Genomic DNA, 11,629 nt, shown 5'->3' on the forward strand with positions numbered 1-11,629 from the left:
ACACAGTGATAACTCTCTGAGTACAGATACTGTAGTAGATGTCACCTGCAGTCCTATGTAACACCACAGATAACACAGTGATAACTCTCTGAGTACAGATAATGTAGTAGATGTCACCTGCAGTCCTATGTAACACCACAGATAACAGTGATAACTCTCTGAGTACAGATAATGTAGTAGATGTCACCTGCAGTCCTATGTAACACCACAGATAAAACAGTGATCACTCTCTGAGTACAGATAATGTAGTAGATGTCACCTGCAGTCCTATGTAACACCACAGATAACACAGTGATATCTCTCTGAGTACAGATAATGTAGTAGATGTCACCTGCAGTCCTATGTAACACCACAGATAACACAGTGATAACTCTCTGAGTACAGATAATGTAGTAGATGTCACCTGCAGTCCTATGTAACACCACAGATAACAGTGATAACGCTCTGAGTACAGATAATGTAGTAGATGTCACTTGCAGTCCTATGTAACACCACAGATAACACAGTGATAACTCTCTGAGTACAGATAATGTAGTAGATGTCACCTGCAGTCCTATGTAACACCACAGATAACACAGTGATGACGCTCTGAGTGCAGATAATGTAGTAGATGTCACCTGCAGTCCTATGTAACACCACAGATAACACAGTGAGTCTTTTATTAAATAAAATACTTTCACATGACACTAACTATGATACACTACAAATAGAACACAACAAAACAAAACATAAGAACAAAGCTCCAATCAGACGGCCACAAAAGACAAAAAAGAAACCTACTAATCAGGGACAAGAAAGAAAATTCCAATTAAATAAAGAAAGCAAAAAGAAAAGACAACAAACAAAATACTCATAACTTACATTAATACCCCTGTAAAAATTATAAATAGTAATAAAATCATACAAGACCCCCGGCCCAGCTTCATTCATACTACTATATACAACCCCAACTACATTCACACCGTCCTATATACAATATAAACAATATATACACTATAAACACATTATATACAGATTTATACAACGCCGCAAACACAGCAAAACCCTACTGGTCCCACTGCCTTACCTTACAGCCACCCGCTTGCACCGCCACATACACCCTACAACAAACCTAAATACAATACACTATACAAAATTATTATTATTAAACATTTTTTTTTTTTTTTATATATATATATATACACACACCTACACTAACTATCCCGCCACCCCTGATCCAGCTCTGGCCACAAAGTTCAGGAATTATCCGAGCTAGGATCAGGCCCCAAAGTTTTTCCCCAGGCGGGGCCTGGGCCAGGCCAGATCAGTCTCATATCACCGCTGTTGAAACCCCCCAATCCCCCACCCAACCTAACTAAGACCCTCTATTATACACACTATATACAATATATACAATACACTATATACAATATATACATAAACCAACTTCACAACCTACATACTCACCACCCAAGGCTCAAGTTCGATGCCTGCAAACCTTCTATTCAGGGAACAGAGATACAAAACAAAAATCTAGGGTGTAAAGATATCAGCCCACCACCAGGATATAGGAGCGCTAACGGACTAAGGCACCCCGAAGGAGAAACCCCTCCAGAGATGGGCCGCCCTCCGGGCACCCAGTCTTTCGCACTCCAGAGAACGCACCTTCACCAGGGCACCTAGGATGCTGCTACAAACTTCATCTACACGGAGGATTTTATGCTGCGTCGAAACTAAAACTCGTGCGTTCCACGTGAAGTACCTGACCACTGCGCTGACTAAGAATAAAGTGGCTCGGTCCCTTCTCCCGAGGTCTCTGAACGCTCCATAGGCCCACTCGGCATAGGACAGAGTGGCCAGCCGCGGCCAACCAATGGAAGCGCCCAGCCTGTTGTACACCTCTGTATTAAAAGGACAATGAAGCAGGAAGTGCTCCATGCTTTCCAGCATGGTAGCGCAAGCCTCACGGGGACAATTCCTGTCCACGGAGCTCCTGTGCTTCAAATTGTCCTTCACATACAACTTACCTTGGAAGCAGCGCCAAGTCAAGTCCCAATACTTCTTGGGGATCCTGCTAGAATTTAGCAAACTTAACCCAACCTCTAGATCCCGACTTGGGCAGTCCTTGAGGACCAATGGTTTCTGAAAATGCGAAAGCAAGACCCGCATGTCGAGGAGTTTCCTCGGGAGGGACCTCACTTCCCACATTCCCAGACCCCACCGGCGCATCATTTTCAGAACCGGGGTAACATAAGCCGGGAGATGCCCGTGCGGTGTGCGGAGATCCTTCAATCTTCCCCCTGTCTCCCATTCCTGGAAGAAAGGCTGAAACCATCCCTTGCAGGAGAATACCCACGGAGGAGCCCTCTCTTTCCAGAGGTTTGCCACGTTAACTTTCAAAAAGGTGTTCACTAGGAACACCACGGGGTTTACCATATTCAACCCCCCTAGTCTCCTCGTGCGGTAAGTGACCTCCCGTTTGACTAGATTCAGTCTATTCCCCCATAACATCTGGAAGAACAGACTGTAGACCCGTGTCCAGAGAGGCTCTGGTAAGACACAGACGCTGCCCAGGTAGATTAGCAAGGGGAGCAGGAAAGCTTTGCACAGGTCAACCCTTTCCCTCAGGGTCAAAGACCAACCCTTCCATTGGTCCACTCTTTGGGCGACACCTTTGATTCTGCCTTCCCAGTTTTTCGTGGGGTAATCACCCTGGCCAAATTCGATGCCTAGGACTTTGGCATGTTCTTGGGGTTCGGGGAGGGTGTCCGGAAGATCAAACGCGGGATCCCCGCCTCCCAGCCAGAGACTCTCACACTTGTCCTGGTTGACCTTGGACCCGGATGCCTCCGAGTAGCTCTCCACTTCTGACATCACCACCATCGCCTCCTCTTGCGAAGAAACAAAGACCGTGACGTCATCCGCGTAGGCCACTACCCTCAGGATAGCCTCCGGCGCCACCCCGCCCATCCCCACCCCCGCCAACGGCCCACAATCGACCCTTCTGAGGAAGGGATCGATCGCAAACGCGTAAAGCAAAGGGCTAAGAGGGCAGCCCTGGCGGACACCGGACTCTACCCCGAAAGGTTGTCCAATCCACCCGTTTACCAGAGGGAAAGTCTCAGCCCCTGCGTACAAGGTCTTAAGCCAGTCCACAAACCCTCCAGGCAGACCATACCTCAAAAGAGTGGACCAGAGGTACTCGTGGTCAACCCGATCAAAGGCTTTTGCCTGATCCAGGGTCAGCAAGAACCCCTTCCAAAGGCCCGCCCTGCCTTGCTCCACGGCCTCTCGGACACCCAGAATAGCACTGAAAGTGCTACGGCCAGGAACGCAACAGTGCTGGGCCTCCGAAAGGAGCCGCGGCGCAAATTTCACCAGCCTGTTGAAGAGTATCTTAGCCAAAACCTTCCTGTCCACATTGAGAAGTGATATGGGACGCCAATTCTCAATGCGTGATGGATCCTTACCCTTTGACAAAATGATCAGAGCCGACCTCCTTAATGATCTCGGCAGAGTGCCCGAGGAGAGACACTCATTAAACACCTGAGTCAAGAGGGGGACCAAGGAGTCCCTAAAGGTCTTAAAGAACTCGGATGTTAAGCCATCCGGACCTGGCGATTTTTTGGGCCGGAGCCCATCGATCGCCAGTCTCACTTCCTCTTCTTTGATCGCTTCTGCCAAACCGCCCAGCGAGAGGTCAGCCCCTGGCTCAGGAACAGCTTCAGCCAGGAAAGCCGACATCCTGTCACGATCCAGTTCCTTCCTTCCCAAGAGGTGCGAGTAGTATGAACTGACGACCTCCAAGATCCCTGATCTGGACCTTCTCAGGGATCCCGTACTGTCCATCAGCCCCGTCACTATCTTACTATTCACTGACATCTTGCAGCTTCTGTAGGGGTCGGGCGAGTAGTACTTCCCGTAGTCCCTCTCAAAAACCAAAGATGCGTGCCTATCGTACTGACACCTCTTTAGCAAGGATTTCACACTGGAGATCGCCTCGCGGCTACCCCCAGTCGAGACAAGTTGCTCGAGTTTCCTCCTCAGGCTCTGATACAGGCGATCCCTGTTCAGGCTTCTGAGGTTCGAGAGTTGCCGGAAGAATCTCGCCACCCGATGTTTGAACATCTCCCACCACTCCGACTTAGTGTTACTTAGGCCCAGCAGCGGTACCTGGCTCTGAAGAAATTCCTCAAAGGACCGTCTTACAGCTTCTTCCTCAAGGAGTGACGAATTCAGCTTCCAATAACCTCTTCCCATCCGAGGAGTCTCTGTAACGCTCAGAGAAAACATAATCAAACAGTGATCGGAGAATTCCACCTCCACAACCGACAACGGCGAGGAAACGGCCTCCTCCTTCAAATAAAACCTGTCTATCCTAGACCTGCACTGACTACCTCTAAAATAGGTGAACCCCGCGTGGCCTGTGTTGTGCCGGATGTGGACATCCACCAGGCGTGCCTCACTTACTATCCTATTTAGCGCGACGCAATCGTAAGCCAGCCGGTCTACGGAACCTCCTCTATCACAGGGTCTCGTGACATTGTTGAAATCCCCTCCAAAGACCACCTGCCGACTCGAAAATAAGTAAGGTTTGATCTTCATGAAGAGACACTTGCGGTCCCACTTGGACTGGGGACTGTAGATGTTAATGAGCCGAAGCTCCTGTCCCCCCATGGAGACATCTAGGATCAAGCATCTCCCCATTTCTAACTCGATCAATCGTCTGCATTCAACCGCTGCGGTCTTAAAAAGGACCGCCACCCCGCTATACGGCTCGGCCGCGAGAGACCAGTAGGAGGGCCCGTGCCTCCACTCCCGCCTTGCTTTATGCATGGTTGATAGGTCGGTCAACCTGGTCTCCTGCAAAAACAAAATGTCGGCGTCAAGTTGGCCGAGAAAATGAAAGGCCGTGTACCTTGCCGCTTCTGACTTTATGCTGGCAACATTAATGGTTGCCAGCGTCAACGGGGTGGGTGCCGCCATCATGATTGATTGAATTAGATAGCCTTTTTCTTCCCACCCCCAACAGTTTCACCCTCTTCCTCTGACAATGATGAGTTTTTAGTGCGCTTAAGACAAACTGACTCATCCATTCTCTCCTTACATACACTCTGGCCCTTGTCTGGTGGTCCCGAGGTAGTCCCCCCCCCAGAAGGCTTTGTATTTGCCCCCTGAGAAGAAGACCCAGCGACCTCCTGAGCCCCAACAACCCCGTCCGCAACCTCCGGCCCCGGGTCCCCATCGCCCCCCTCTGGAGGGGAGTCCTGGAGGGCCCGGAACCGGTTAGAGAGATCCACCAGAGGGGGGGCGGCTGGACCTTCCAATGGCACCTGGATCAGGGCTACGGAGTCAGAGGGGTCGCACTCCGAGGAGGAGGCTCGAGGCCCGGACCCCCTCTTATCCTTAGTTGTTTTCCTGTTACCCTTTTTCTTTTGCTGTGACCACTCCCCCTCTCCCTCATCCAGACTGTCACCGGATGAAGGTTCCTGGGCAGACATGGCGTCCTTTTGCTCCTCTCTTTCAAGTCTCTTGACTTCCTCGCTCAATTCGCTGTCTTTAGGATCCTCAGCTGCAAGTGGAGCACCCGGGTCAGAGTTTAGGGTCATTACTCCCTGCCCCCTTTTCCCATGGCGCTGCTCCTGCCGCCTGATATTGGATGGCGGCAGCCTGCTCCTCACCGGTTCCCTGCCTCCTCCGCCTCTGCTGGTCCCTTCACCGGCGAGATTAGTCCCGGCTTTCGCCTGTCCCGCACTCGCCGCTTTCAGGACCGCATTGGCAAAGGAACGCGGACAGCGACTGAACGGGTGACCGAGGTCACCACACAGGTTACACCTAATCCTGCCACAGGTAGCAGCAAGATGGCCGAGGTCCCCACACAGTGCGCATTTCTGGGTGGTACACTGCGCACTGAAGTGTGTGGGGCTGCCGCACCTGTGACAGACCTTAGGCTGCCCCCGGTAGAAAATCAAGATCCTGTCCCTCCCCAAAAATGTTGAGGAAGGGATATGGGTAACGGTGTTTCCTGAAACCTTCAATTTCACCATGAAGGTCCAGGCTCCTGACCAGATACCATGCTCATCGAGGGTCTTCTCGGGAATACCGACGATGTCGCCGTATCGTCCAACCCAGGTGGAGATGTCGACACAGGAAAGTGACTCGTTACTGGTCAAAACGGTCACCTTCCTGACTGAGTTCTGGCGAGATATTGCCACAGCGAGGAAACCCTGCCATTCGGGGCGACCCCGAGCCAGCTCATGGCGAGACCAGAAAAGCTCAAGGCCCTCCGGTCTCACGAAGCTGACATCGAAGTAGGAGGTCCCATAGGGATGGATCAAGGTGAAGATGTCATATGCCACGAAGCCCATCCCCAGCAGGAGCTCAGCAACCTTTGACCGATCAGGACAGGCATCCTTGCTTACCCACTGGAGACGGGCCACGTTCCTACGGTTGCTCCTCTGCCCTGGTGTTGGCAGAGACCAGACAGTCTCTGCCCCTCTATCTCGGAAGGCGGAAAGACCGTGTCTCTCTATCCAGAAAGACAGATCAACCTCCCTCCCCTCTACATTGATGGAACTCTCCCCTCTCCTCAGGGCGTCCAGGAAGCGCTGTTGCAAGTCACCATCCTCAGGGTCACCAGACAAGGGCGCACTACTACCCCCAGCAGTGACAGCTGCTGAATAGCTTGGGGCTGAAGCCCCCGCCACCGCTGGGGGGGCAGCGGGACCACTACCTGCTTCCCCTCCACCAACATCAGTAATGCTCTCCTCATTCACTCCTCCACTACTCCCATCATTTGCAACATCACTACTCCCATCATTTACTCCACCACTGCTCCCATCATTCATTCCACCACTACTCCCACCATTCACTCCACTACTACCATCATTTCCTGCACAGCTCCTTTCATTCCCCTTACCACTGTCACCACTTCCCGTCACTTTATTACCTGTATTGTCACCACCATTTGTCCCAGTGTTCTCTGCACCTGCCACAGTCACATCCATTCCTTCCTCACTTGTGTCTGCTAGCTTCTCTGCACTCACACCTGCCGGACCGGGGGAGGGGTGCAGCACCACACTCGATTTCCCTTGATTGGTGCTGACTCTCTGTTGTGTCCTTGGAGCGCCTTGCCCCCCCACTGCAGCAGTTTGCACTTTATTATTTTGGGCCCGCTGCTCGTTGGGGGGCGCCGCCTGCCCCGCACCCACAGACTTCGCAGTCCTGGTGTCATGCTGGGGTGCTGGAGCACTCTGTCCCCCTGTCACAGCAGGGCGCCTCTTGTTCCCTGCAGATGATTTATCCTTTTTCTGTCCTTTTTGGACACGCTGCTCTCCTGTCACAGCTGCGTGCCTGTTCTCCTTTAAGGCGCACTGCGCCCCTGTCACAACAGTGCGCCCTCCTTTCGCCGCACCATGTTCCTCGGACCTGCCCCCCACAGCCCCGGCGTCGGCCGGCTCAGCCGTAGTGAGCAGGGATGGAGTCTGCCCACACCGTCCCCCTTTCGCAACGGCGTGGACACCCACCTCACCCCCCTCAGCCCCGGTGATAACCGGCTTAGCCGCAGAGGGCAGGGAGGGAAACTCCTCGGGGTCCCCTATGTCCGGCGCCGTGAGTACCTCCACAGCCTCGCCCCCTGCACTGTTCCCCGCACAGACGGCAGCACCGCCGGACGTCCTCCTCCTCTCCCCACCTTGCCTATGCCCCGGACCCACTGCAGAGCCCGTGCGTTTAGGTTTGGTGGGGTTTACACAGGAGGTGGTAGGTGTAACATCATCCATCGGTACATATTTGTAACTCACCACCTCCCGTGCGGTCTCCGTCGTCTTCTTCTTCCTCTTCTTGGTTTCCTCTGCTGGCTCGTCCTCACCGAAGGAGAAGCGGTCCAGGTTCACTGGAGACTCCAGCTGTCTGATCTCCTGTAGCAGACCGCCCTCCTCCTCTTCCTCCGCTGACACTCCAGCCTGTGCTGTCGGAGTCCTCTGCCGTGCCGGGAGGCCGCTTCCCTGTTGTCGGCTCTGCGGCTCACTCTCCCGGCTGGTTCCAGCTTGTAGGACTCCAGTCACGACCACATCGGCGTCCTCCTCGTCGCTTAGGACGCCGGCTGGCGGTTCTCCTGAGGTATTTAACCCCTTCATTTCTGAGAACCGCCGCTGGTTCTTAAACCTCTCCAGGAAGGGACCTGCGCTTTTCTCAATCCCCTCCCGGAGGAGCACTAACCGGGCCACCTCATCTCTGAGGGCTCTTAACCTCTGGGAGGTCACAGGTTTCTCCTTGCTAGAGGCTCGGGTATTCAGGATCCGAGCCTCCCGCAGCTTCTCCTTCAGCCCGGTCAGTGCTTTGCCGGCGTCCTCATACTCACGTAGCATGGCGACCACTCGGGAGGAGAAGGTACTCGTGGACTCGCCGGAGCTCCTCTCCCCCAGGATGTTCCTGGGCTCTCCTTCCTGGGGCCTGGGGTGCCCCTGTCTCCCTCTCTGGGCGGACGATGAGCCGTCTCAGGGTTGGAGTAGGTGGGTAAGGTTTTCTTCACCCGTCCCGACCTCCTCAGTCCCTCTTGGGCCAGTTGCTGTTGCTGCTGCTCTCTGTCCCCCGCCGGCACAGACCGGGGAACAGAAGCCTGGGAAGCCATGTCGGCCTCCCGGGAAGCCTGCCTCTCCCTGGGGAGAAGAGAGGCAGACTCTGGGCCTCCTGCTGGAAGTCCTGGAGCTCACAATACAGGTGCTGCTCCCAGCAGGGTGTGACTGATTGTGCGCACCTGTCCTCCACACTCAGTCCTGTGTAACACCACAGATAACACAGTGATAACTCTCTGAGTACAGATAATGTAGTAGATGTCACCTGCAGTCCTATGTAACACCACAGATAACAGAGTGATAACTCTCTGAGTACAGATACTGTAGTAGATGTCACCTGCAGTCCTATGTAACACCACAGATAACACAGTGATATCTCTCTGAGTACAGATAATGTAGTAGATGTCACCTGCAGTCCTATGTAACACCACAGATAACACAGTGATCTCTCTCTGAGTACAGATAATGTAGTAGATGTCACCTGCAGTCCTATGTAACACCACAGATAACACAGTGATAACTCTCTGAGTACAGATAATGTAGTAGATGTCACCTGCAGTCCTATGTAACACCACAGATAACACAGTGATAACTCTCTGAGTACAGATAATGTAGTAGATGTCACCTGCAGTCCTATGTAACACCACAGATAACACAGTGATAACTCTGAGTACAGATAATGTAGTAGATGTCACCTGCAGTCCTATGTAACACCACAGATAACAGTGATATATCTCGGAGTACAGATAATGTAGTAGATGTCACCTGCAGTCCTATGTAACACCACAGATAACAGTGATATATCTCGGAGTACATATAATGTAGTAGATGTCACCTGCAGTCCTATGTAACACCACAGATAACACAGTGATAACTCTCTGAGTACAGATACTGTAGTAGATATCACCTGCAGTCCTATGTAACACCACAGATAACAGTGATATATCTCGGAGTACAGATAATGTAGCAGATGTCATCTACAACACTTGGTAATACATATATAGCTACATTATCTCTTACATAGGACTGACTATCAGCTTACTGCGCTGTGATGATGATTATTAATATTATATTATATAATAGTGATAGTTGTGAATCTTCCGTCAGTCTCTGGAGCATCTTGGGGTCACCAGCTCCATACTTCACCTGCAGGGTCTTCTTTTGGGGGTGGTCTAAGGCTCCTTGGTGTTTTCTCCGCTCAGGTATTCTGTTTCGTCTGATCTCTCACATTTATATCTTCATGTCTGACATGTGCACTCGCTTAATTATTAATAATTTATTAGGAACTGATTGCAGAAAAAAACAATTCTGTGGAAAGGAAGTTTCATAAGTAGTTCTGAGGAAAGTTTTCTTATCATAAACCCCCTCCTTTCTGAGCTCCATAGTCTCCATGTGGGGGCGTCTCAGTCCGGCCCGGTTCTGCTCTGCCCTTATTCACATTGACGTCGTCAGTAGGATCCAGTATGTTTTCATAGGACCAATTGATCATTGCATTTATGTGCTCATAGTGGCACATTGTGTGTTAATCCGCTACCAAGCTATCTACGGATACTTATATTTGTATTTTGATATTTGTACTTCAAGTATAATAAGTGAATCAAACTTCTGTGAAATCAAACTGTCCACTTAGGAACAACACTGATTGACAATCAATGTCACATGCTGTTGTGCAATTGGATAGACACAGATGGAAATTATTGGCAATTATCAAGACCCCCTCAATAAAGGAGTGGTTCTGCAGGTGGGGATCACAGACCACATCTCAGTACCAATGCTTTCCGGCTGATGTTTTGGTCACTTTTGAATGTTGGTTGTGCTTTCACACTCGTGGTAGCATGAGACGGACTCTACAACCCACACAAGTGGCTCAGGTAGTGCAGCTCATCCAGGATGGCACATCAATGCGAGCTGTGGCAAGAAGGTTTGCTGTGTCTGTCAGCGTAGTGTCCAGAGGATGGAGGCGCTACCAGGAGACAGGCCAGTACACCAGGAGATGTGGAGTGGGCTGTAGGAGGGCAACAACCCAGCAGCAGGACCACCACCTCAGCCTTTGTGTAAGGAGGAACAGGAGGACCACTGCCAGAGCCCTGCCAAATGACCTCCAGCAGGCCACAAATGTGCATGTGTCTGCACAAACGGTTAGAAACCGACTCCATGAGGATGGTGTGAGTGCCCGACGTCCACAGATGGGGGTTGTGCTCACAGCCCAACACCGTGCAGGACGCTTGGCATTTGCCACAGAACACCAGGATTGGCAAATTCACCACTGGCGTCCTGTGCTCTTCACAGACGAAAGCAGGTTCACACTGAGCACATGTGACAGACGTGACAGAGTCTGGAGACGCCGTGGAGAGCGATCTGCTGCCTGCAACATCCTTCAGCATGACCGGTTTGTCAGTGGGTCAGTAATGGTGTGGGGTGGCATTTCTTTGGAGGGCCGCACAGCCCTCCATGTGCTCGCCAGAGGTAGCCTGACTGCCATTAGTTACTGAGATGAGATCCTCAGACCCCTTGTGAGACCATATGCTGGTGCGGTTGGCCCTGGGTTCCTCCTAATGCAGGACAATGCCAGACCTCATGTGGCTGGAGTGTGTCAGCAGTTCCTGCAAGATGAAGGCATTGAAGCTATGGACTGGCCCGCCCGTTCCCCAGACCTGAATCCGATTGAGCACATCTGGGACATCATGTCTCGCTCCATCCACCAACGTCATGTTGCACCACAGACTGTCCAGGAGTTGGCGGATGCTTTAGTCCAGGTCTGAGAGGAGATCCCTCTGGACACCATCCGCCGTCTCATCAGGAGCGTGCCCAGGCATTGTAGGGAGGTCATACAGGCACGTGGAGGCCACACACACTACTGAGCATCATTTCCTTGTCTTGAGGCATTTCCACTGAAGTTGGATCAGCCTGTAATTTGATTTTCCACTTTGATTTTAGCATCATTCCAAATCCAGACCTCCGTGGGATATTAATTTTGATTTACATTGATAATTGTTATGTTTTATTGTTCTGAACACATTCCACTATGTAATGGATAAAGATTTACAACTGGAATATTTCATTCACAGATATCT

The 11,629-nt window shown here is 51.5% G+C and overlaps 1 protein-coding gene across 1 annotated transcript in view; it reads right to left on the reverse strand.

Annotated features, from left to right (window-relative positions):
* LOC143810242 (uncharacterized) overlaps positions 1 to 9,764 on the reverse strand; it is a 31,431-nt gene extending 21,667 nt beyond the window's left edge. Inside the window, exon 1 of the mRNA XM_077293109.1 lies at positions 9,702 to 9,764. The gene's annotated coding sequence lies outside the window, so the exon portion shown is untranslated. The remainder of the gene's footprint in view (positions 1 to 9,701) is intronic.
* Between the last annotated feature and the right edge of the window lie 1,865 nt (positions 9,765 to 11,629).

The sequence above is a fragment of the Ranitomeya variabilis genome, chromosome 2 (genome assembly GCF_051348905.1).
Source record: "Ranitomeya variabilis isolate aRanVar5 chromosome 2, aRanVar5.hap1, whole genome shotgun sequence".
In the NCBI taxonomy this organism is placed as follows: domain Eukaryota; kingdom Metazoa; phylum Chordata; class Amphibia; order Anura; family Dendrobatidae; genus Ranitomeya; species Ranitomeya variabilis.